The sequence below is a fragment of the Neophocaena asiaeorientalis genome, unplaced genomic scaffold (genome assembly GCF_003031525.2).
Source record: "Neophocaena asiaeorientalis asiaeorientalis breed wild unplaced genomic scaffold, Neophocaena_asiaeorientalis_V1.1 scaffold31, whole genome shotgun sequence".
Lineage (NCBI taxonomy): Eukaryota > Metazoa > Chordata > Mammalia > Artiodactyla > Phocoenidae > Neophocaena > Neophocaena asiaeorientalis.
Window position 1 is genome coordinate 357053 of NW_020175320.1, and position 26377 is coordinate 383429.

Consider the following 26377-nt stretch of genomic DNA (forward strand, 5'->3'; position numbering starts at 1 on the left):
ACGGTTCAGAGCCGTCTTGAACTGCCAGCCCATGACGCCACACCCCGGGAATCTGTGGAGCCGAACCACCACACCAGGCCTGGACCGCGAGACTCTGGGCTCGGACAGGACAGAGGAATGAACTTCCATCTCATGTAAACCACTGTTATTTGGCTCTTCCTGTTATTCACAGGCAAATCTAAATCCTGACTAATGCACTCCGCCATATTTAGGGTTGGCCCTCAATGACCATACACCGCAAGGCACAACTTCCTTCTTTCCCCTTTCACGGCAGAACACTGGGTTCCCTGCTGGTCATGCACGAGCAGCTCGATGCCAGGATCCTGTGAGCCCAGCCCTTGCTGGGGCCATGGCGGCTCACGAATACAGAAGACGCTATCCCTGGCCACCAGGGCCCACGGGGCGGCTGAGAAGACGCCCACGCGTCACAGGATCATCAACTGACAGGCCGTGTGGTGCGGGAGCTTTCCCCGAGTCAGCTGTATAAATCTAGAAGGTTCCAAGCTGCTAAATGTTCTCCAGTGTAGGTAGACCCTTGGGCTCCATTCCTCCAAAAAGGTAGAGAGAAATCGCCGGAGTCTCCCCATCTGGAATCTCTCTGTGTCCCTCTCGGGGGCCTTTCTGAGCAGGGGAACTCCCTGGAAAACAAGAAGGCATTATCTGGCTGGGAGGGACCCTGCCTGTAGGTTCTTTCAAGGACGAGCAGGAGGGGAGTGTAGAAACCCCCAGGGAGGCGCCAGTCAACTCTGGGCAGGACATTCATCCCGTGCCTGAAAGAGCCTAAAGCCCGTGTCCATCTCAGATTGGGAGCAGGCGGAGGGCCCTGCGGAGAGCAGGGTTCAAAGAGCCTAAAGCCCGTGTCCATCTCAGATTGGGAGCAGGCGGAGGGCCCTGCGGAGAGCAGGGTTCAAAGAGCCTAAAGCCCGTGTCCATCTCAGATTGGGAGCAGGCGGAGGGCCCTGCGGAGAGCAGGGTTCAAAGAGCCTAAAGCCCGTGTCCATCTCAGATTGGGAGTAGGCGGACGGCCCTGCGGAGAGCAGGGTTCAAAGTATATGGACATGCTCACGTGCTCAGTGAGGGTGCTCCAAGAAGCTGGGCATCTGGGCATTTTCAAGGTCAGCAGAAACCTAGCGCCTCCTGACACCACGCCCAGGACCCTGACCCTGCTGACACTCTCCTGGCTGCTTCCAGGGACTGGGCCCCAAAAGGCCACTGGGAACTTGCACTTGAACCCCAATTCTGACCTCCAGCAACACCACAGGGACCCAAAGTATCATTTTAAGGAGCTGGGAAGAACCATGACCCAATTCTGGGATCTGTCCCCATCCCTCCCACCCCTGCGGCCTCCAGTCCAGATTCCCTTGCCTGGCCTTCAAGACCCCCGTTCCCACCCTCATGATCCCCTATTTACCCTCCACACCTCTGACGTTCCAGGCAAAGCCAGGTCGCAGCTACCCTACGGTGTGGAGTAGGAAAAGCCCCAGGAGATGTTTCCCTCCACACAGGCTCTCTGAGAGGCCTCAAGTTCAACACAGCCCTCTCTGGGCCACACTTGAGACTTCCACCTGGAAAGTGAGGGAGCTGGACAAGATGGGTAGGACAACATTTGAGCAGCTCAATCCTTCGCACAAAATCAATCCTTCATGGAAGTCCAGTGTGTAAAACAGCCAGAAGCGGAGCTGCTGTGCTGGCTGCCAGCTCAGGAAGGGGGCTGCTGGGCTTCTTGCCCCCAGACCCACCGTGGGGCCCCTTCCTAGGGGAGCAGCTCCAGAGCTGCCGGCCAGAAATGCTCAAGGCCCTTTACTGCTTCGATCGCCCAGGACACATCCGGCCCTTCCCTGCCTCCATGTCTCTGCCCTCCTGGTCCAACAACCAGGAACACCATCCCCACCCTCACCCCGTCACCCCATCCATCAACGTCCAGTGGAAATGTCCCCCTCCCCTCCAAATCTTCCAAAACGCAGCCTGTACCCCGCACGACCCTGACCTTGTGCGCACTGGCCCAGTGTTTGGAAAGTACGTGCCTCATCTCCCCACTCTGGATCTGATGCTCCTTCGGGGCCCCCACAGGGTTGAACCCACAATAGCTGTAGGTTCCTAATGTCATTTTGCTAAACAAATTTCACATCTACTATCTCATTTCAGCTTCAGAACAACCCTATGAGAAAGGCAGAAGTGCAAGCTATTTTGCCATTTAGCAGATGGAAAAACTGAGGCATGGAGAGTTTATTACATGACATAACAACACAGCCAGGCCTCTGGTTCGCAGCCTGGGCCCTTTGTACTGCATCATCCACGCATCCATCTACTCTTCCATTTTTCCCGTAGCCACCCTCACTTTCCCAAAAGACACCAGGAAGCTTATCCCAGGGACCCAGCAGAAGGCAGAGAATAAGCCCAACCCAGGGAAGAGTGCCCCTTCCAGGGCCACAGCCTCTCACACACCCCTGGCAGCCAGATGCCTGGGGTGGGTAACAATGGAGCTAAAAATAGGGCAGGAGGCTGAGTGGCCAGCTGCAGGAAACATCTGCCTCAGCTGCAGAACAAACACAGAGGAAGTCACCATGCTCCAGGGCTCCCCTGCTCCCGGGCCAGGCGAGAGCTGGGGGAGGAGGTTAGAGAGGAAGGGGGCATCACACTTTCAGTCTGTACCCAGGGTAGGAGCTCAGACCAGCCCACTGCCAGCCCTGGGCCTCATCCCCCAACACCCAACACACACACACACACACACACACACACACACACACACACGCGCGCGCGCGCACACACGCACACGCACACACACACTCGCAAACACAAGAGGGTCTAAATTCCCCTTAGCCACCAACGTGTATCTTAGAGTCATAGCCGCCTCTGAGACCCCAGTCTGTCCCTCTCATTCTATAGAAGAGGAAACTAAGGTATAGAGTAGGCCAGAGACCTGCCCTGTCACAGAGACAGTGGCCAGCAGGGCCAGGACCAGGGGCCTCCTACCCCTCTCCCTGCACCTCCCTGCTGTTCTGCTTCACTTTACTGAGCAGGGAAGACCCTGACCAGGAAGAGCTCTCTTGCTCCAGAGAACGAAGCACAAGGTCAAAGTGCTCTCAGGACAGTACTAAGACATCGTTGCCTTTCTCACCATGAGGAGCAAAGGCCACGGTGGGTGAAACTGCTGGAGGCTCAGCAGGAGGCCCAGCAGTGGCCCGGAACTGGGCTGGTCATCACTTGCGGTGACAAAATACACCAGTGTCACTTAAGAATGTCCTTGATGGAGCAGTGAAACCGATTAATTTCACTGACTCTCAGCCCTTGAGTACATGTCTCTTCAATATTCTGTGTGCTGACCTGGGAAGAGCACGTGGGCTAGTTGCTGGCATACGACAGATGTCTGCAGGACAAGCCCTTGTGAGCTGCTCTGCGCTGTCCGCAGAACCAGCCTCTTTGTCCGTGCAGCACCACTTTCATGTGAAAGAATGGCTGACAAACAAATGATGGTTATTCACAATTGGATATTTGGTAGACATTTTCTCAAAAATGAATAAAGTGAGCCTGTCCCTTCAAGGAAAACAACTGAGAGCATTTATTGTCAGTGATAAAGTTTGAACTTTTAAGGAAAACTTAGAATTCTCGAAAACTTGCATCAGCCACCAGGAATTTAAAAGCTTCGTAAAACACAAAGGTTTTGCAATGATATGGTTAACATATGTAATTTTTGGATATGATGAAATCAACTGTGCCATATTTGGAACATCTGAACAACTCAGTGAACCAGTATGTTCCCAATGACTGATACATGGTGTTACAAAATCACACCTGGTCAAAGAGCCATTCACAGGAGAAGAGAGTCCAATGCATTTTAATGTAACAAAATATGAAAAGTTCATTAATATGTTTTCAGAGTCTACATTCCCTTTAAGAAACTGTCACTTGTTGAACTTCTATGTAGTATCAAAGGAAAATACCCACAGGCTAACAAAATACTCCTCCCTTTTCCAAAAACCTACCTGTGTGAAGCTGGATTTTCTTCCTATACTTCAATTGAAACAACATCTCACAACAGATTGAACGCAGGAACAGATATGAGAATCTAGCTGTCTTCTATTAAACCAGACATTAAAGAGATTTGCAAAATGGCAAAACAATGCTACTCTTCCTACCGTATTTAAAACATAGTTATTTTTCAGGAAAAAATTTATTTATTTTAACATATAATGGGTTTGCTATCGTTATTTTTTAAATGAATGTATAAATATATGCTTTTAAATATACTGTTTTAATTTCTAATATTGTAAATATCAAGTTATAAATATATCACCCACATAGACAAGAGCTCTTTGGGGTCTTCAATTTTTAAGAGTGTAAAGGAAGGAGTATTGAGACTAAAAAGTTTGCAAATAGCCGTGATTTAACCCCCACCATAAGCCCTTGGTTATTGTGTCCTAGCATTATTCCCATTTTACAGCTACAGACACTGAGGCACAGAGGGTCTCTGTAATCTGCTCAAGGGTACACTGGTGGCTGAAAGCCTCTGAGTGCATGCTCTAAACCTCTAAGCTGTCCCTCACCTAACATCATGCTCCCAAGGTAAGTACAGAAGGATGAACAATGACACACTACAATGGGAACCAGAGAAGCGAAAGAACATAAGTAAATATTTATATAATCTTGGGGCATAACAGAACTTTCTATGCAAATGCTAGAGGAGACATAAAGTTATATATCAATAGACCAGACTACATTAAAAAATGGTCAGCTTTTAACCAACACAGAAAAACCACAAAGTTATAAGGCAAATTACAAATTGGATAAAAATATTTTCAACAGGGCTTCCCTGGTGGCACAGTGGTTGAGTCCGCCTGCCAATGCAGAGGACGCGGGTTCGTGCCCCGGTCTGGGAAGATCCCACATGCCACGTAGCAGCTAGGCCCGTGAGCCATGGCCGCTGAGCCTTCACGTCCGGAGCCTGTGCTCCGCAACGGGAGAGGCCACAACAGTGAGAGGCCCGCGTAACGCAAAAAAAAAAAAAAAAATTCAACCTATTTTTATTATTTATCATATTTAATATAGAAGGGTTTTTTAAAATGAGAAAACAAGTATGTCTTAAAAGTAAAGCATACCAGGGACTTCCCTGGCAGTCCAGTGGTTAAGACTCCAAGCTTCCAATGCAGGGGGCGCGGGTTCGATCTCTGGTCAGGGAACTAAGATCACCAATGCAGAGGACGCGGGTTCGTGCCCCGGTCTGGGAAGATCCCACATGCCACGTAGCAGCTAGGCCCGTGAGCCATGGCCGCTGAGCCTTCACGTCCGGAGCCTGTGCTCCGCAACGGGAGAGGCCACAACAGTGAGAGGCCCGCGTAACGCAAAAAAAAAAAAAAAAATTCAACCTATTTTTATTATTTATCATATTTAATATAGAAGGGTTTTTTAAAATGAGAAAACAAGTATGTCTTAAAAGTAAAGCATACCAGGGACTTCCCTGGCAGTCCAGTGGTTAAGACTCCAAGCTTCCAATGCAGGGGGCGCGGGTTCGATCTCTGGTCAGGGAACTAAGATCTCGCATGCCGCACAGCGTGGACAAAAACTTTAAAAAGAAATTTTTTTTAAAGTAAAGCATACCAAAAAAACAAAACCAAAAACTCAGCAAAGAAGAAATACAAATGACCATGACAGTGAGAAAAGATATTCACCTAATTTAAAAACTGGGAACAAGGAGCTGCCACGTGTTGCCTTTCATGGCATCATAAGCACAGCAGGATGAAAACAACAGGTCTCTGCATGGGTGCCAGGGATGCGCTCCCTCCTAAGCACCTGGCAGGATGTAAATTGGCACAGCTCCCTGGACGACAATCTGGCAATACTCCTAAAATATCTTAACAATTTACAACACTTTGATCCAGCAATTCATCAGCTGAGTCAAAGGAAATAATCAAAGATACGGCCACGAAGGTGTTGGGTACAGCTTTGTTTATATTAGTCAAAGACTGGAAACATCTTTCACATCAACAGTGGTCAAAGTTGAACGTATCATGGACATCATCACATCGTCATTAAAATGGACAGAGCATCAGATGACCGTCCCTAACAGAATGTGGAGCCAAAGACACCAACATAAGCAAACACTATATGATAGCATTTATCTAAAACTCAAAATCAGGCCAAAGTAGTGTATGGTGTTGGAAATCAGGCACAAAGTCACGTCTGGCGCAGGAAGGAGGTAGGGACAGTGATGGGGTACAGGGTCGGGGTGCTGGAGGAATTCTGTTTCTTGACTTGGTGAGGCTCCGAAGGCTGTGCTCACTTCGTACAATCATCGAGCTGTACACTTGTGATGTGTGTTAAATTTCAACTTAAAAGTTTCCAAAAAAAGTTTCCTTCAAAAGAAGCAAGGAGCAGTTTATTTACTGACATAGGAAAATATCTATTGTATGTTGAGTTTGAAAGAAAAAAAAAAAAGACACTAAACAGTAATTTACAGCTTCATCCCATTGAAAAGGAGAGAGGGTTCCTGTACACAAGCACAAACACTCACACACAATCACACACACACACCACAAAAAATGTCTGGAAGGACAAATCTCAAAACATTAATGATAAACTGTGATTATCACTGAGAAGTGGGATCACAGATGATTTTTCTAATCTTCCTGCATATCTTTATTTACTCTGATTTTCCTATATAAATATATACTATTTATAGAAAAAAGAAGGGGGAAAAAGGAACTACACAGTATGCACACTACACTGATGCCAGGGACCAGGGTTCTCCATCAACTTTACAGCCCGAGGAGACCCTGATCCCACAGGAAAAGAGCAGAGGAGTGGGGATGCTCCTGAGTTGCCACTGAGGAAAAGCTAAATACCTTCCGGGGGAATAAACCAGGACATTGGGGTCAGAGGGGCCTGGGTAGGCTCCCAGCACCATCCCCCCACCAGAGACCCAGGTCAGTTCCTGAGCTTCTATGAGCCTCAGGGTCCCTGCAGTGAAGTGAGGATTAAATGAGGTCAAGGATGTCCTGGGCTGACCAGCTCAGTTCTTGAGGCAGATCTGACACACAGGCTCCCCCAGGTTCCACAGAAGAAGAAAAGGAGGCCCAGGGAGGCTGAATGACCTCCTCACCTTACCCTACAGGCCTGTGACCCCGGGGGACACCCACAGAGGCCCCACAATTGCAGTGTGGTCCAGAGGCCTGACCTCGAGAAGTGCCCTGCCCTCCCTGGGCCCCAGTGCCCCCAGAATAAAAGGTGTCAGCTGGGCATTGAACTTGACCTCGGGAAGCCTCCCTTGGACCCCACACCCATGATTCCCATGAAACCCGCATGTGGAAGGCTGTGGCAGGAAAGGTGGCCAGCTTATCCAGACAGGAAGTGACCTCGCCGGATGAAGGACAGGCCAACATTCCATGGGGAGCCCCACCTGCTGGTGACCTTCAGGGTCATGGGAGCCAGGAGTGGGTGGGCACACAGTGGCCAAGGAGGAAACAGGATTTACTGCAGAAGGCCAGGCACATGGCAGACCCCCAGGCAGGGAAGTGACTTCATTTCACACTCTGTCCTCGCTTCCGCCCCTGGCCTGGCAGGGAGTTAACCCTGAAGGGGCCAAGCTTCACCAGCCCTGGCGAACTCTACACAGGCCCAGGGCCTGAGAATCCAGGCTTTCTCTTCTCCCTCGTCCAATGATCCCCAATCCACAGATGAGGAAACTGAGGCTTAGAGAGGCTGACAACATGGCAGGAACTCCAGGACCTTTCCCATTACCCTGAGCTGCAGAGAGGAGGTAGATGCTAATTCAGGGTTGGGAACTCCAAGAAGGCTTCCTGGAAGAGGAGGCCACTGAACTTTTCCTGCAAGAGGAGGCCACTGAGCTGGGCTTTGTATGATGAGCAACATTTGACAGACAAGAAAGTCATTCTGGGGGCTTCCCTAGTGGCGCAGTGGTTAAGAATCCGCCTGCCAATGCAGGGGACACAGGTTCGAGCCCTGGTCCGGGAAGATCCCACATGCCGCGAAGCAACCAAGCCCTTGCACCACAACTACTGAGCCTGCGCTCTAGAGCCCACGTGCTACAACCACTGAAGCCCACGCGCCCTAGAGCCCATGCTCTGCAACAGGAGAAGCCACCGCACCACAAAGAAGAGTAGCCCCCGCTCACCGCAACAAGAGAAAGCCCGTGCGCAGCAACAAAGACCCAACACAGCCAATAAATAAATAAATAAAGTAAATAAAATAAATTTTTAAAAAAAGAAAGAAAGTCATTCTGAACAGAGGGAACAGCATAGAGAGAGAGATGCTTGGTACTGTGCAGAGCCTCCTAGGAAGTATTATTATTATGGCATTGTGAGGCTAGAATACAGGATGGGGTAAGGTTGGTTTAAGCCCCAAGTGCCTTGGGGACCATGTCAGAGAGTTAGGATGTTGCTCCATGGGGTGAGATGTGCTGTCCAGGCCGGGGTAATTGGAGAGAGCCACCCTGTGTCAACCTAAGATGGCTGCATGGAGGAGGCAGTCTGTGGGAAGCCAACTCAGAAAGGGTTAAATATTGCTCTGGGGCTGCTGGGGCCCAGAGCTCAGCAGGCCTCACCCCACCATGACATTACCCCCAACTAAACTTGGTTTCTCTGTGAAAGAGAAGGGAAAGGAATTAAGAGTACCAACAGTCCAGTGTGCCAAGGTCTCTGCCAGATGCCAAACTGATAAAATAGAAGGGCACTAAGTACACAGCTGCCTAGGTTCAAGCCCAAGCTCCACCACCACCAGCTGTGTGACCTTGACAGAAACACTTAACCTCTCTGTGTTTCAACAGCTGTCAAATAAAGACAAAGACCCTGCCCACCTTTGAGGGCTGTGAGGATTAACTGACATGATAATCCTTGTATATGCCCACTTGAGCACCCACAGCCAGTATTCAATGAATATTCACTACGTTATTTCTCCATTCTGACCCACACTGAGGCTGAATTAATCAGCTTAGATCACACAGCAAAGAAACAGCGGAGCCAAGATTCAAACTGGGGCCTCTGTGGCCCCAGCGCCCAGGCTTATCCCAGCCCATCAGGCAAAACAAAGCCTGAAACCCTAAAACCTAAAACTCACCAGCCATGGCTCCCCAGGCCTCAGGGCGGTTTCTGACAGGCGAAGCGCTCCACCACCTCAAACCTCCAGTGGCTAAGGGGAGAGCAGGGAGAAATCTCCAGGGCACAGGAGGGAAAGAAAAATATTTCTAACTTCTCCCTCTTCCTGTTTATCTATCCTCTCAATCCCAAAACTCCTGGTAGTTATTTGTTCAGAGAAAGTTCTGCCAAGAGTGACATCCTGCTGCTGCCTGCCCTGCCAGGCTTGTGCTAGACAAAGTGGCCCCTGCCAGCCTGTGCTGGTGGGGGTGGGGGGGCACTGAGGCCCACATCCCTGCAGACCCCTGCCCGGCCCAAGGAGGCTGCTTCACAAAGGGGCTTTCAACAGAAACCACGGCCCAGGAAGGGGGACCTGGGCCAGGAAGGAGGAGCCACTGCCCTTGTCTCCTCGGAGCCAGCTGGCACCCATCGGCTCCACACTCAGCTCCAATCAGCTGATGAGAAGAATTCGAGGAAATGACTCTCAGTCTGAGCGGGGAACTGCCCTGGGTGGCAGCGGCAACTCGGATCACAGGCTTTGCAGGCAGGCAGACCCAGCGTCCAATGACTTGCTGTGTGACCTTGGCCAAGTTACTGAGCCTAGTACCCTTATCTGTAAAATGAGGATAATATTAGTACCTACTTCATAAGGAGGTGGTGAGGATTACATGAGACAACATAGGGGAAGGGCTGGCGCCTAGGAGATGTGAATAAATGTTATTTATTTCCCACTCCCACAGACAAGTTGATCCCCTCACTCATTCCTGTAGATTTGAGGTTCCTTTAAAATGTGCTCCAAAGAACAATTACAGCCTTCAAAAGGAATGAAATTCTGACACATGCTACGACCTGGATGAACCTTGAAGACATTATGCTAAGTGTTTACATAAGCCAGACACAAAAGGACAATCACAATGATTCCACTTATATGAGGTACCTAGAGTAGTCAAATTCACGGAGACAGAAAGAAGAAGGGGGGTTACCAAGGGCTGGGGGTGATGGGGAGTTAGCATTTAATAAGCACAAAGCTTCCATTTGGGAAAATTTTAAAGTTCTGGAGCTGGATGGTGGTGATGGTTGCACAACAATGTGAATGTACTTAATGCCACTTAGTTGTACAATTAAAAATGGTTGGGCTTCCCTGGTGGTGCAGTGGTTGAGAGTCTGCCTGCCGATGCAGGGGACACGGGTTCGTGCCCCGGTCCGGGAAGATCCCACATGCCGCAAAGCGGCTGGGCCCATGAGCCATGGCCGCTGAGCCTGCGCATCCGGACAAAACGCCCATATTCCTTTCTGTCCCCACCCTTGGAGAGTTCAGGGTGGAGAGGTGGGACAGGTATGTAAATAGCTAAATAGCTATTTAGCTATTTAGCTCCTCCCGAGGAGCTGGTGCCACAGAACTGAGTGAAGGGAGCTGAGGAAAGAGACCCGAGGCTGCCTCTGCGGCCTTGGGAGGGCTGCTGGAGAAGGCGGTCCCAGCCAGGCGTGCGCCAGCCCCAGACGAAGCCGCTCAGTGAGGGTCTTTCCAGTACGAGGAGGGGTCTGACCCTCCACAAGGCTGGGGTGAGAAGAAGCAGGCCAGGGGTGGAAAGTGTTGGTAAGAGCAGGGTGAGAGCTTGGGGGTGGGGTAGATAGGCTGATTTTACCCATGAGTCATCATGTGACCTTGAGCAAGTACTTCCCCTTCTGGATCTACACTGGATCTACCTCTGGGTTCTATCCCAGCACCCAGCAAGCACCCCTGGATCTACATCCTAGAGAAGTGAGTGTGTGTGTCCACAGGCAAGAGTGTTCAGCAGCTTTTCTCATAATCCCCCCAAAACTGGAAACTAGGCAAAAGTCCATCTACAGGGAAAAATAAATATATATATATAGTGATACATCCACACAATGGAATACTACACAGCAATGAAAAAGACAGGCTGTAGCAACACATATGAATCGCAGACTTCATGTTGAGAGGAAGAAGCCAGAAGAAGCCAGATTAAAATAGCTCATACCATACGGTTCCAATCACATCCAATCAAGAACAGGCAAGACTCATCCTTGAAAGGCATTCAGAAGCATGGCCACTTGAGAGGATGGGGGCGTCTGGTAACTGACTGGGAAAGGACCCCAGGGAATCTCCTAGGCCACGGATAATGTTCTATATCTTGACCTGGGTATGGGTTACACAGGTGTAACAATTCATCAAACCACACCCTGGTTTACTGTCTGAAAATTCGACCTCAATTTACAAAATAAAATACAAACAGCTAATAACTCATACTCTGTCCTCCTCTGAGGGCTGCAGTGAGGTGACACTGCGAAGCTGGATGTGGAAAGGTTATGGAAGGTGTTGGGTGGTGGGTAAGAACACAGGCTGGGAGTCACAAGGACCAGGGTTCAAGTCCTCATGCTCCCTCTGACTGGATATGATCTTTTCTTCTGTGATTTTTTTTGTTGCTGTTGGCCACATTTTTTATTACGAAATGTGTACTTAGTGCCACAAGTCAAACAAGGATGTATAAAGAAAAAGTTTATGCCTGTCTCATCCCCCTCCGAGCCCACCAGTTAAGCTTCCTTCTACAACAAGCTTTCTTTCCTTAGCAAGACAACACAAACAGCCCCTCCCAGTTAATTACATATAACTCCAACCCTGTCTGTTTAATGGTGGTGTGTCATTTCATTGTATCACTACTCATTCAACAAAGAGCTACTAAGTATTAACCATGTCAACCAGATAGGAACCTGGGAGCAGATGTTCCCACAACAGAGAGAAAGAGAGGGAGGGAGTCAACAAACAAATACAATAGTGGAGCTTCCCTGGTGGTGCAGTGGTTAAGAATCCGCCTGCCAATGCAGGGGACACGGGTTTAAGCCCTGGTCCGGGAAGATCCCACATCCCGCGGAGCATCTAAGCCCAGGTGCCACAACTACTTAGCCTGTGCTCTAGAGCCCGTGAGCCACAACTACTGAGCCCACGTGCCACAACTACTGAAGCCCGCCTGCCTAGAGCCCATGCTCCACAACGAGAAGCCACAGCAATGAGAAACCCGTGCACCGCAACGAAGAGTAGCCCCCGCTCGCCGCAACTAGAGAAAGCCCACACGCAGCAACAAAGACCCAACGCAGCCAAAAATAAAATAAATACATTTTTTTTTTTAAAAAAAGAAATACAATAGTGACACATTGCATACACTGTGATGAGGGCTCCAAGGGCTGAGATGCTGAGATAGAAAATGAGGAAGGTAGGAAAAGGACATACAGATCTTCAACTTATGACGGGGTTACCTCCTAATAAACCCATCATAAATTGAACATATCGCAAGTCAAAAATGCATTTAACACACCTCACCTACTGAACAACTTAGCTAGCCCACCTTAAACATGCTCAGAACACTTACATTAGCCTACGGTTGGGCAAAATCATCTAACAAGAAGCCTATTTTATAATACAGTTTGAATCCCTCGTGTAATTTATTGAATACTACACCAAAAGTGAAAAGAACGGTTGTATGGGTGCAGAATGGTTATACGTGTATCGGTTGTTTACCCTCGTGACCGCGTTGCTGACAGAGCTGTGGCTACTGCTGCCCAGCAATCACGGGAGAGGAGCGCACCGCACATCACTAGCCCAAGAAACGATCCAAATGCAAAATTCCAAGTACGGTTCCTACTGACTGCATATCTCTTTCACGCCATCTTAAAATCAAAAAGTCATAAGTCGAACCACCGTAAGTTGGGGACCGTCTATATTGTAGATATGATGGTCACGGAAGGCCTATGCTGACATCTAAAGAACAGGAAGGTTTGGGCCACGTGAAAAGCAGGCCAGGAAGAGGAACACAGCCCATGCCAGGGTGCTGCGTGGGGAGAACGCAGAAGTGAAAGGAGACGGTGTGGTCTCTGGGGCACGGCCACTCAATCCCTGTGCACAAAGCCTTATGTCCTGATAATCTGACTTCTTTAGGACAGGCTCCCAAAATTTGGACTGCTTAGATGAAAAGGCATGTGCGTTTTAAAAACCAGAGTAACTAAGTGCCATGTTACTTTTCCAAACGGTTGTAGCACATCCTACAGCAACCAGAATTGCTTAAGACACATCCTCATTGGTTCAAGAAGTTATGGATCCTTTCCATTTTTGCCCACATGAAAGCTCTCTGTTTCCACACAAAAGCTCTCCACACCCAATTCACAGAATGGGGTAAATGACAGCTCTTCCTCCTCAGGATGCAGCGAGGTTTAACTGAGAAATAAATCCATCTAAGCTGCTGAGCCCAGCGCCTAGCACAGAGTGAGCGCTCAACAAACGGGGCAGGCTGTTCCATCACCCGCATGAATGCCAACTCCGTAGTTACCATTTTAACAAAGGGAGCTTCCTAAAGGGAGCTTGGAAGCCTCAAACCCACGAGGTTTAGCATGGCTGTCCCTAGACACAGGGCCATAGAGAGAAGGAGGTGGAACTGTGGCTCAGCAAAAGGGCACTGGGAGTCAAGAGACTAGGTTCAAGTGAACCTTTCTGAGACTCAGCTTCCTCATCTATAAAATGGCCCAATTCACTCCCTCTTGATGCAGCCATTCTACAAACGTTTCCGGGGCATCTGCCATGTGCAGGGCATTGTTCTAGGAGCTAACAGTACAGAATAAAACTTCCTGCCTCATACATGCTAGCTAGAGACACAGAAATAAATTATATAAATTAGTAAAATATATGGTATATCAGGAGGTGATAACTGATAAGAAAGAAAAGGGTTATGGAGATAAGGCACGGAATTTTAGGGTATCCAAGGGAGGCTTCACATTTGAGTAAAGACCTGAAGGAAGTTACATGGCAAGCTATGTGGCTCTGGAGAGGAAAAGCATCCCTGGTCAAGGGATCAGTTGTGCAAATGCCCTGAGGTGGGGTGTTCCCAATGTTTTGCAGAAGCCATGAGGCAGCCGGTTTGGCTGGAGCAGGGTGAGAGCGAGCGGGTGGGTACTAGATGGAGGCCACAGTAAGGACACTAGCCTTCTCTGTAGGTAAATGAGGAACTACTGGGTGGGGGGGGGCCTGGGGCAGAGAAGTACCCTGGGCTCACTTTCACATTCCAACAAGGTCACCCTGCTGCTGTGCTAGAAGCGGCTGTCGGGGGCCGAGCACGGAAGCCAACAGCCTGTTAGGAGTCTTCCGCAACCGCGCAAGTGATGCTAGCGGCTTGGGCCCGCAGCATGGCTCGTCCTGGACCCATTTTGAAGGTAAGCCAAGAGGACCTGCTGACACGTTTCTGAGGTGTGAGAGACACAGAGGAACCACGGATGACTTCAGGTTTGGCCCTAACAACTAAGGGACGGGGCTGCCACTCACTGAGATGGGACAAAGGGGGAAGCATGTGCAGTGAGGGCTGAGCAGACAGACAGGGCAGCCATGGTCTCCATTCCAAGCAATCTCAGAAGGAAGCAGCAGGCCCTGGAGACCTGAAAAGAAAGAGGAGCTGGTCCTGAGGCCTGTGCAGCTCCCTCTGGAAAGCAATACGAAAGCCAGAGAGGGGAAGGTGGCGTCAGAGGTCTGACCTGCCACACGTCCGACCCACTACAGGCCTTGCTGCCCACAGAGCCCGGGCCACGGCCACGGCTGGCTGCTCACGGGCGCACGTCACAGGTGGGGAAACTGAGGGCACTGAGTTCTACAGTGAGCACCTCTCATTTAGAAGCCAGAAAGGGCCAGGGCGATTTAAGGCTGGGAGGCAGACAGCTCCCACCTACCACCCCAAACAGGGACAATGGGGCTGAAGCCCGTAGTCCTCACCACCCAGGAAGTCCACAGGATCCCAAGAGGTGATGAGGACTCTGGGTTGCCCAGAGCTGAGAATATGACTCGATCCAGACTCCAATGATGTCTGCTTCGGGGTCCATGAGCTCTCCCCTGTCCCCCTCACCACTGGGATTTAATTCACATAACCATGAAGTTCACCCTTATAAAATATACAATTCGGTGGCATTTAATACATTCACATTGTTGTACAACCATCACTACAACCTAATTCCAGAATATCAAACCCAAAAAGTTAAACATGGAATTATCGTATGACCCAGCAATTCCATTCCTAGGTACATACCCAAGAGAACTGAAAACAGGTACATGAATGTTCTAGTCACAACAGCCAAAAGGTAGGAACAATCCAAATGTCCATCAAATGATAAATGGATAAACAAAACGTGGTATATTCACACAATGGATTATTATTCAGCCACAAAAAGAAATGAAGCACTGATACACACTACAATGTAGTCGAACTTTGATAACAACATTACACCAAGTGAAAGAAGCCCAGACACAGAAAGTCACGTATTGTATGACTCCATTTCTATGAAATACCCAAAAGAGGTAAATCCATAGAGACAAGAGCGTAGATTAGTGGTGCCAGGGGCTGGGGAGGGGGCGGGAATCAGGAGTGACTGCTTTATAGATACGGAGTTTCCTTTGGGGTGACGAGTATGTTTGGGATACTGAACATTACTAATCATCAAGGAAATGCAGATCAAAAGCACAATGAGATATCACCTCACACCTGTCAGGATGGCTATTATCAAAGACAAAAGACAAGTGTTGGCAAGGATGTGGAGAAATTGGACCCCTTGCACGCTGCTGGTGGGAACGTAGTATGGTGCAGCCACTGTGGAAAACTGCACAGAGGTTCCTAAAAATTAAAAATAGAACTTCCAGATGATCCAGCAATCCCACTTCTGGGTATTTATCCAAAAGAACTGAAATCAGGATCTCAAAAGAGGTATTAGCGTACCCATGTTCACTACAGCATGAGACACAACAGCCAAGAGGTGGAAGCAACCCAAACGTCCATCGATGATGGATGAATGGATAAAGAAAATGCGGTACATACACACGATGGAATATTATTCAGTCTTTAAAAAGAAGGAAATTCTGCAGTATGCAACCACATGGACGAACCTTGAGGACATTACGTTAAGTGAAATAAGCCAGTCACAGAAAGACAAATACTGCGTGATTCCACTTACATGAGGGATCTAAAGTAGTCAGATTCATAAATGGAATGATGGTTGCCAGGGGCTGGGCGAAGGGAGAAATGGGGAGTTACTAATCAACAGGCACAAAGTTTTGGTTAAGCAAGGTGAATCAGCTCTAGAGATCCGCTGTACAGCATTGTCCTTATAGTCAAAAATAAGATATTATGGGTTTCCCTGGTGGCGCAGTGGTTGAGAGTCCGCCTGCCGATGCAGGGGACACGGGTTCGTGCCCTGGTCCGGGAGGATCCCGCATGCCGCGGAGCGGCTGGGCCCGTGAGCCATGGCCGCTGAGCCTGCGCGTCCGGAGCCTGTGCTCCGCAACGGGAGAGGCCACAACAGTGAGGGGCCCGCGTACCGCAAAAAAAAATTTGTTAAGAGGGTAGTTCTCATGTTAAGTGTTCTTACCACAATAAAATAAAAATTTTTTCAATGTTTTGGAGTTAGGTAGACGTGATGGCTGCACAGTTTTGTGAATGTGCTAAATACCACTGAATTGTACACTTTGAAACAGCTAATTTTATGTTATATGGATTTCACCTCGATTTAAAAAAAGTCTCCAATAAAAATGTTAAAAAATAATAATAAAAAAAATTTTTTAAGTGATGAGAGCATGCCCTGGGACATCCAAATGACCGTCTCAGAAGCAAGTGCTGCTGAGCAATCTGGGGCTCCGGCCTGCTCCTGTGTTTCTGACCCAGTTCCTTCTTTGTGAAGGCCAAATGACATCACCGCACACGCCACCAACAAAGCTTGTGCTTCAAAGAAGAGAAGGGGGTGGGGTGGAGAACTGAGCCACCCTGTAGCCCAGGGCAGCCTGGATGTGCCCAGTTCAAAGGCCCAATCTCTTAGCAGTCAGGACTGTGTTCGTGTTGAGAGCATCCGTGTGAATAGAGCAAAGCCCATCTCTGTGCCAAATTCCTGATTCCCACGAGAAGTGGGCTTAAGAGCCGCGATATGCAGATTTCAATAACGCCATTATTACACCCGTATCTTTGATCAAATGAGCCAGCTTTCCAGGTTATCAAGTGGTGTACTATTAAAACAGCCATTTGGGGATTACTCATTGGCAGTTCAGGCTCAAATGTGGGTATAGTCGGCCAGCCACATCTTTGGGTTCTGTAACCCTCGGATTCGACCAACCTCAGATTGAAAAAATTTGAAAAAATTCCAGAAAGTTCCAAAAAGCAAAACTTGAATTTGCTGTGTGCTGGCAACTATTTACATAGCATTTACATTGTATTTGCAACTATCAACATAACATTTACATTACACTAGGTATTATAAGTAATCTAGAGGTGATTTAAAAGATAGGGGAGGATGTGCATAGGTTATACTGTGCCATTTTATATAAGGGACTTGAGCATCTTGACTTTGGAATCCGTGAGGGTCCTGAAACCAATCCCCCCACCCAGGATGCTGCCGAGGGACAACCGTAATCAGAATCACCCCAAACCAACCAGCCAGCCAGCCCGCCCAGCAGGCACAAGTGACAGAAGCAGGGGAAACAAGGGGCCAGCTCTCTGCTATCAACCCAACGACGGCAATTTCGTTTCAGTTCACATCCTTCCAATTAAATTAACATTGCTCATTTGAAATGGGCCGGCTTTCTGGTTTTATTAGTTTTATTCTGGCTTTATTTCATGTTTGCTTTATACTTATGTAAAAACTATGTAAGTCTGAGGCACTTACACCTAGTTTTATATTTGTACATTTAAGTTATATTCTAATAAGAAAATTTAAATCAACAGGTGAGGCTTTTTCTTTCCTTTAAAAGGGAGTCCAGACATACTTATGATTCCATTCATATGAAATGTCCAGAACAAGCAAATCTATAGAGACAGAAAGTAGACTTGTGGGGTGGGGACTGATGACTAATGAGTACAGGGTATTTTTCTGGTTTAATGAAAATGTTGTAAAATTAAACTATAGTGACAGCCGTGCAACTCTGTGAATACACTAAAAGCTACTGAACTGTACACTTTACATCACTGAACTGTATGGCTTGTGAGTTAAATCTCAATAAAGCTATTTTTAAAAGTGGGGGGAGGGTCGACCTATTACCCAGGTTTGAGCTGAATTGCGCTGTAAAAAATCACAGGGAAATCAACAAACCCACCTATTCAGGGCTTCCCTTCCAGGCCTACTCTACTCTTCCTCCCCCTATACTGTGCCCAAGGGCTAAGGAGACAGAGGCTAAGATGAAACCCTAAATCACAAGCCAAGCCCACCCTGGGTGAGCAGGTGGCTGGCCTCAGACACCACAACACAGGATTCCTACCTCTTGGAATCCACTTCACACAACAGTATTAAGGCACTATTTGATTATTAAATTCGGAAAAACTTAAAAACAATGAAAACGACCAAAGTCAGTAAGTATGCAAGGAATGTGATTCATACATCAGAGGCAGCCTCAAGGAAAGAAGCATGACAATAAAGGTTCAGCACCTCAGTGACCCGGCTGGCTGGGGATGGCGTAGAGCCAGGAGCCAGCACATCTGAGCACAGGCAGTCCCCATCCTGGGGAGGCAGCCGACATCCCCACCCTTCACCCACACTCGCCCAGCACAGCCTGCCCGCAGGACAGGGTCCCGATCCAAGCACGCGGCTTGCCTCCAGCCTCAGCAAGGAGCAACTCCGCGGCAACAAGAAGGGAGGCCTCAAGGGCCCATCTTCTGTCGACCCAGCAAATCTCCCTCTCCTCGGGACTATTCCTTCCAGCGGCACTTTACAGAGACAGGAAGAGGAAGCCCCTGCCGGCAGCTGCTGGGTGGGAGGCGCTGATGAAGCCAGCAGGAGTGCACGTCCACCCCTGACAGACGGACCCCTTTTGTCCCAATGCCTCCCTCCCTCCACAAACCTCTTGGAACTGACCACCTCCAGGAAGCCGCCTTCTGTCTCCCCAAAGGTTCACTGAGCCCCAGCTCGGAGCCGGGGGAGGGGGAGGGAGTGGACACCTTTTCATCTGGCCCAGGCCCCCACCTCTGAGCCCTCAGCTCAGGGCTGGCTCCCAGGGAACACGGAGAACTCATATGGCTGTGCTGGGAACACCCCCAAGACCAAGGGCTAAGTGAAGAAGTGGGCCCCAGAACCGTGGACCAAGTGCCATCCCATCTATATCCCCAAATCAAAACTACAAAAACTCACACAGAGGCACAGAAAAGAAGACCGTGGGATATTCACAAATTGCTGAGAGGGATGCCTCCGGGGAAGAGAGTAAGTCAGGAGGGGGAAGTGGCTTTCAGATTTTACTTTCTCTCTCTCTCTCTCTGAAGCTACTACCTGAATCCTTCATAAAGATAACTACTTAATTTTGTTTTAACTGAAAACATTTTCAAAAGCAGGGTAGACATCCATCAACTGGAAGCTCGGTAAGCAAGCTATGCTCCCCGCACACATTGGGATGAAAAAGGAAGGCACTCCTGGAACACAAGACAACGTGGACGAGACTCGAGAACATTACGCTTAGTAGAATAGGCAGAAATAAAAAATACCTATTATCTACCTGAGTCCACTTATGTGAAAATCTAGAAAAAAGCAAAACCAGGGTGACAGGAGATAAGCGGCCTGGGACCAGGCGTGGGAGTGGCTACTGACGGCAGGGGAGCCCCAGGAAAGCTTCTGGGTGATGGAAGCGTTTGCGCACTCGACTGGAGTGGGGCTGCATGCCCATGGCCTTCACCGACACTCAGCCAGCTGCCCCCTAGGCTGGGTGACTGTTATGGTATGTGTACCTCAATAAAACTTCCTTTCTAAGTGAGGTAGAAGGAATGGAGTCAGTGCTTAATGAGAAAGGGGTCTTCTTCCTTTGGGGTGATGAAAATGTTTTGGAACTTGATGGAAGTGGTGGTCCCACAACACTGCGAATGTACTCAATGCCACTCGACTGTGTACTTCAACATGGTCAATTTTACGTCAAGTGAATTTCACCTCAATTTTTTTTTTTTTAATTTTAAGTAGACGTAAAAATTTATTACGCCCATTTTGCAGACGAGAAAACTGGGCTCAGAGGAAGCAGTCAACTGCTGGTCCCGGGCTTATCCACCGATGCCTCAGACCCAGTTTAGAGCATCTACTCCCAGCAGAAGAGAGAGACCTGCTCTGTACTTCCCTGGAAGGCTCTGCGGCACCGGGGCCGATCTCCAGAGAGGCCCTTGGCTCTGGGGCATTCGAAAACCAGAGCTTCCCGACAGGCCTCGGAGCAAGCCAGCACAGCACCTGCAGGAGACTCCCAAAGTCTGCGAGCTCCATCAACAGACAGGGCTGCCACGGGGGCAGGGAGTGAGCACTACCAAGCGGGTGGTCTAACTAAGGCTAAAGCAAGGATGGGGGTAGGGGGGGGTTCCGATCAGATCCAGGGTGGATGAGGTCTTCTAGGCCCTGCCAGTCAGGGCCCTGGGGAGTTGAGGGGTCGGCACCAACGTCAGGGACCCAGGAGAAGGACTCAGTAACTAGAGGGCAGCAGTCGAAGTGGACACGTCCACCAGCCACTTTGTGACTGGCAGGAGAGGGCTGAACTCCTTCCTGGGGTCTGCAGTTCCAAGAAAAGTTAAAGGAAAAGGGGAGAAGTTCCCCTCTGTGCTTTCTAAACAGAATCTTCAAAAATGCCCAGTGTCCCGGTCCTCCAGTCTGGGGAGGGCCAGGACAGGAGACACACCACCTGCAGATAGGCAGGGCCTGGGGCTCAGCAGCATGCAGAGCCTAGCAAAGCCCAAGGTCATCTGAGGGCACTCACTTCTCTCCTCCCTCGCCCCCCGACATGCCCCCGACCCAGCCTCTTGGCAGTGGGGCTGTTTCTCATGGGCGAGGGAGAGAAGCCAAGCCGTGCACCCACAGCTGTCCCAGCACCACACCCTCCCTCCTCCTGGAATTTCTGAAAGCCCTGCTCCCTGGGAGCCAGCAGGGTCAGGAGCGGCACACCCAGTTCCAAGATGCTTTCTACTGCCTGCCATGGGCATGGAGGTAACCCCAGATGCCCCATGTCTCTCCCTCACCCGTGTGCCCCAGCTCCAGCCCAAGCAGGGGCATCCTTCAGAGCTAAAGCCAGTCCACGTGTCAGTTACAGGAAATAAAACACCTTCTAATTCTACTATTAGACATTCACTCCTTAGGAGAGGTTTCAAAGGCTTCAGTTCATTCCTGAGGAAGGGGACCTGTTAACCTATAGGCACCTCAGCTAAGAGCAAAAACAGGCATGTTGATGCTGGGGTGAGAGCAGTCTGGAGTCCCCAGCTCAATAATGAGGGGTCCCAGGAAGGGCTGGCAGGCATTTATAAGAGGGTGGGAAGGTCCCCTGGAGAATGGGGGGGCAGTGAATGTGATTCTTTAAAAGAAAGGGGGAGGTCAGAATTCCGGGGGACCTCTAGCTTATGTCCTAAGAGGCACACCAGGGTTGCCTTTGAGCCCAGTGTGGGAGGGACAGCAGGTCGCAGAAAGGTCTCTCCTGACAGGCCAGGAGTGCGGAGCATGGGTCCCACCCCAGGTCCGTGGATCTTCTCACGTTCCCTAAACACGCCAAGCTGTCACATCTCTGCATGGGCTGCTCATCCTGCTTGGGAAGCCTTTCTCATCCTTGCAAACTCTTGGCCATCCTTCAAAGCCCGCCTGAAGCACCACCCCGTCCCCAGGCAAGCCCTTCCCTCCCTCTGGCTCCAATCACAGCTGGCACAGGCCCTGGGAAGGTACCAGTGGGAGAAGGTAGACATTGTGCCTCTCTCATCTGGCAGGGACTGAGTCTCACTCACCTTTGGTCCCCTGCACCTCATACTGAACCTGGGGGCAGGAAAGCCCAGGAATTGGAACCAAGAAGCCATCCTGTTGCCTTTCCACCATAAGGCACTGTGCAAACAGCCTGGCCTCTGTGGCCTCACAGGTCTCTCCCTCTGCTGAGATTAACTGGAACCATGGTAATAGAAGCACCTAATGTTTACTGAGCACTTACTATGAGCCACACACTACCCCAAGGGCTCTCCATGTGCTACTCCTTTCACCCTTGTGACATTCTCATAAGGGAGTTACTATTATTAATCCTGCTACACAAGGGAATCAGGCACAGAGAGGTTAAGTGAATTGTCTGGTGCCATACAGCTAACAAGAGAGGAAGCCGAAATTCAGACCATAGTGGTCTGGTTCCGGGCCCGGTATTCTTTTTTTGTTTTTTTTTGCGGTATGCGGGTCTCTCACTGTTGTGGCCTCTCCCGTTGCGGAGCACAGGCTCCGGACGCGCAGGCTCAGCGGCCATGGCTCACGGGCCCAGCCACTCCGTGGCATGTGGGATCTTCCCGGACCGGGGCACGAACCTGTGTCCCCTGCATCTGCAGGCGGACTCTCAACCACTGCGCCACCAGGGAAGCCCCCAGTATTCTTAATCGCTACAGGTCTGTTGAGGGGTAGGAAGATGGGTCACTTGTCAGGACAAGCTCTAAGTGGAAGAGGAACTCAGAGATTTTAAAGGCTAGTTCTCCCCGGACCTTCTCTTTCCCCAGGTCCCAGCCAAACACCTAGGAAGAACAGCAGGGCCTCCTCCCAGATCCGGCCTGCTGCTCCCAAGCTCATCCCGGTGCTGAGCACCAGTTCCAGGAAACACAAAAGGCCCATCTGCAAGCCCCCTGGCCCAGGCTGGGAAGATGAACGGCTGCCCGCTGAGAGGCAGAGCCATAATTTGGGGCTATTCTTAGCAAACCACTGGCTCCCCTCCCAGAGGCCCAGCAGGAGGCAGACCCAAGCTTCATACATCCTGCCTGCAGAGGTCCCACAGGGCTAAGGAGCGACTGGTGGGCAGGAGGTGAGGACAAAGGCCTCCATCTTTCAAACCAGAGGTGCCTGGCCTGCTAGCCTTCCTTCCCAGGGCCAGGCACCTGGCTGCTGAAGCAGCTCTGGAGAGTCCTGGCCACAGGGGAAGGCTGGTCACCAAGGCTCCACTGACAGTGCTCGCTCTGTGCCAGACCCTGGGCCACACACTTTCCACTGATTATCTCACATTTAACCCTCACCACACCCCAAGGGCAAGGGGTTACTGGCACCATTTTAAAGATGAGACGTTTCACTTTAAAGATGAGTTAGTTAAGACATTAAGTAACTTGCCCAGGTAACAGGGTGAGTTAGCGTCAAGCTGTATCTCCCAATCTCCAGGTTGAGCCATAGCCAGATTGGGGGCAGGGGGGCCTTCCCTGTCCAAGGGTTTGGGGGAGGGGCAGTCCATACCAGAAAGCAAAGGTCTCATCAAAGACCCAACTGCATGTCTACTCTTTCTCTTTCCCTGGGATTGTCCCTTCCCTGCCAAAAACCCTCAGGCTTGGGCTCAGAAGGAGAGTCCCCAGCCAGGTACCTCCCCTACCCTGACCACATGACCTCACTTCAGGAAGCTCTGGAGACCCAGGGGAGATGAGCCTCAAAGTTCAAGAAGTCCCTGATGGTGTTTAAGGCATGCACCCAGCCCTGTAACTTAGGGAGGAGGGAGGTCAAAGAACTCTCAGGGTGAAACAGAGGATACTGAGCCCTTTGGGGTCTTCAAACTCCAAAGCGGGAGTCCAGAAATGAAGCCACACCACACAGCACCTGTACCCCCTCCACCCCAAACAGGTCAGCTTTCAGGCACTGCTGCCATGCAGAGTCACAGGGATAACTGAGCAGCACTTGCCTCGGACTATATCTCGGTACCCACCTCCGACTGTGTTCTGCCCTCTGCTGCTGGAAGACTCAGCAGGTATGAGTGCTGTGTTGTCTGTGTCCCAGGTGCCCAGAGCCAACTCCATGTCTGCCCAGGATTCAAGCCACGTCCATGTGGCTCCATGTCTCGCGTTGGTGAATGTCAGCTCACATCCCTGTCTGTGCTTCCGTGAGCCCACCTATATGTCTGTCCACTTCCATCAGCCAAATCTCCATGATAGCATAGGTCCATCTATAGAGTACCTGCGGCCTGTGCGTGGTCCACACTTGTGTGTTCACTGTCTGCCCCTGCACATATCTGTGCCTTGGGTTGCTTGCCCACCTCCATTGCCTTCGTGTCCATCTGTATCCAGTTCCTCACTGCCCTTGCCCACACAGTTATAAACCTGAGCATGCACGCACATCTCTTCTCATGCCAGCATTCCCCACCTGTGCCCAGGTGACCCTGTGTGTGCCACCTGTTTGGAGGCAGGTGGGTGTGTTCACCCAAGGACTCACAGTGCCGGCCAAGGGCTAAAGGGTGAGTTCAGCAACACGAACCCCCAGAACAGCTCCCAAGGCCACAGGCACAAGCACACTGCCACCTCTGCAAAGTGTTCCAGAAAACAGAAACTTGCCAGGGATGATGCGAGAGAGGGCAGAGCCCCAGACAAAGCAGAACCTCAGAAGTGAGGTCAGGATGCCCCAGGTACCACTCACCTCAAACCAGCCCTGCCATGCCTGCCTACCTCCAACACCCCAACTCCAACCCCCGATGGCCAGCGAGGGGAAGATTGTCTACACTCACAGGAAACAGTGTCTGGCTCAGGGCCTCCAGCCTGACAAACTCATCCCCAGCCCCCAGCAATAGAGGCTCTTCCGAAAGGAAGAGAGGACTTCCTCCTGTAAGGCTGGATCTAGACCCTAAACCTCAAGAGCCCCAAGGAGGTTGGGAGAGTCCTATGGTTAGCCTGACCCCAGAAACCAAATATGCTTCTTCAGAAATCCACCAGCAGAAAAACAAAAAACACCTGGGAGTGGGGCTGGGGCACACTCCAGCTGCGCCCTGTCCATGGAAGTGGTGAGAGGGCCTAACCACTAGCACGGTAATCACAAAGGATGGGTATGGAGACAGAACATTTTAAACATATTTGCACGGCTGCCTGAGAACTGCATCCCAGCTCCCCTAGCAACTGCAGACCGTATCACTCACTCAGCAATTAATCATGTGTATGCTCTTGGTATTTCCACTAGTATTACTATTAGTCCAGAACTGAGATGGAAACCCTGTATTAGCCAACTTTCTTTGTGTTTATGTCTTGTCTCCCCCCGTGGGGCTGAGCCACCTAAGGGGAGAACCCTCCAACACCTTCCACCACTCTCACCCTCCCTGGCATTTAAGAAATGCTCAGTCACGGGTCCAGGTTGCTCTGCAGGAAGCCAAGGAGTCAGTGCCTGGAATTCTGGTCGAGAGAGTAGGGAAGCTGGGACGCTTCCTGAAGTCAGGGAGCTTTTCATCCATTTCTGACTCCCCAAGAGATAAGAACAGGTTCCAAACACCCTGGCCACTTTCGAAAGTCCAGGGCAACAGTCTCCCGCACACTGCACTCTGCTTTCTGACAGGCCTCTTGCCCCTTCAGGAAAAACCTCTGAAGATGAAAAGGGGGCTCCCCTCCGAGACCCAGGCCTTCAGAAGGAAAGGATCAGATGAGGCCCAGCATCAAAGCTTGCACCCACTGGGTTCTCTGGACTCTTCCCGGTGCCGTGGGCCTCAAGCCCCTAAAGACGAGCCCAGGGACCCCAAGTGTGGATCATGAAGCGTCCTGCCTCGCCTCAGCTGCACAGGAAGCCCAGCTCTTGGGCCTTGCCCCAGGCCTAGCCATTTCGAGTGGAGGTGTCGCCAGCTCACATCTACCCCAGTCCGAGGGAAACCTCCTCGAGGAAGTCGGTAGCCCAGAGCCGGACAGACAGAACGACTCAGTAACTCCTCACTGTTTCATATGTGAGGTTCCGCTTCTCTCCCAGGCAATGATCCCGCGCGGGTTTGGGTGGGGGCCCGGGACCTCTCTTCTCCGCGGAGCCCAGGGAGGCGTGCGATCTCGGGGATGGGGAGTGGGTGGTCGGAGCAGCCCCGGCCCGAGAGTGCCCAGAGAACTCCTGAATCAGCCCTCCCTCGCCAGCCCGGGTCCGGACGCATCGGTACCTGTCAGCCCGCGACTCCGGGGCATCCGCGCTCCTGCGGCTGGCGCGCTGCGCCCGAACGGCGGGCGCCGAGTCAGGCAGCGGCGGGTCGCGCCCGGCGCGGGGTCCGGCTGGCTCCTCCCAACTTCCCCAGCCCATCCGTGGGCAGAGGCGGTTCCGGAGGCTGGCAGGACGGGCGCGACGAGGCGAGGCCAAGAGAGAAGGAGCCCCGGCTCGCCGGCGAAGAGACCTGCCCGCCCCAGCCCGAGCGCGCCGCGCCGCTCCGCTCCGCGTGCCCCACGACCCCCAAGCCGAGGGGCGGATCCGGCCAGGCCGCCAATCACCTAGCCCGCCGCCGCCCGGCCAGCCCGAGCCCCGGCCCCAGCCGCCAAGGGGGCGGGGGTCTCGGATTTAAAGACACACTCACCAAGCAGCGTCCCGATTGGCATTCCAGAGCCGCG

The 26377-nt window shown here is 50.9% G+C and overlaps 1 protein-coding gene across 1 annotated transcript in view; it reads right to left on the reverse strand.

Annotated features, from left to right (window-relative positions):
* PALD1 (phosphatase domain containing paladin 1) overlaps positions 1–25969 on the reverse strand; it is an 80334-nt gene extending 54365 nt beyond the window's left edge. The window contains exon 1 of the mRNA XM_024765486.1: positions 25939–25969. The gene's annotated coding sequence lies outside the window, so the exon portion shown is untranslated. The remainder of the gene's footprint in view (positions 1–25938) is intronic.
* Between the last annotated feature and the right edge of the window lie 408 nt (positions 25970–26377).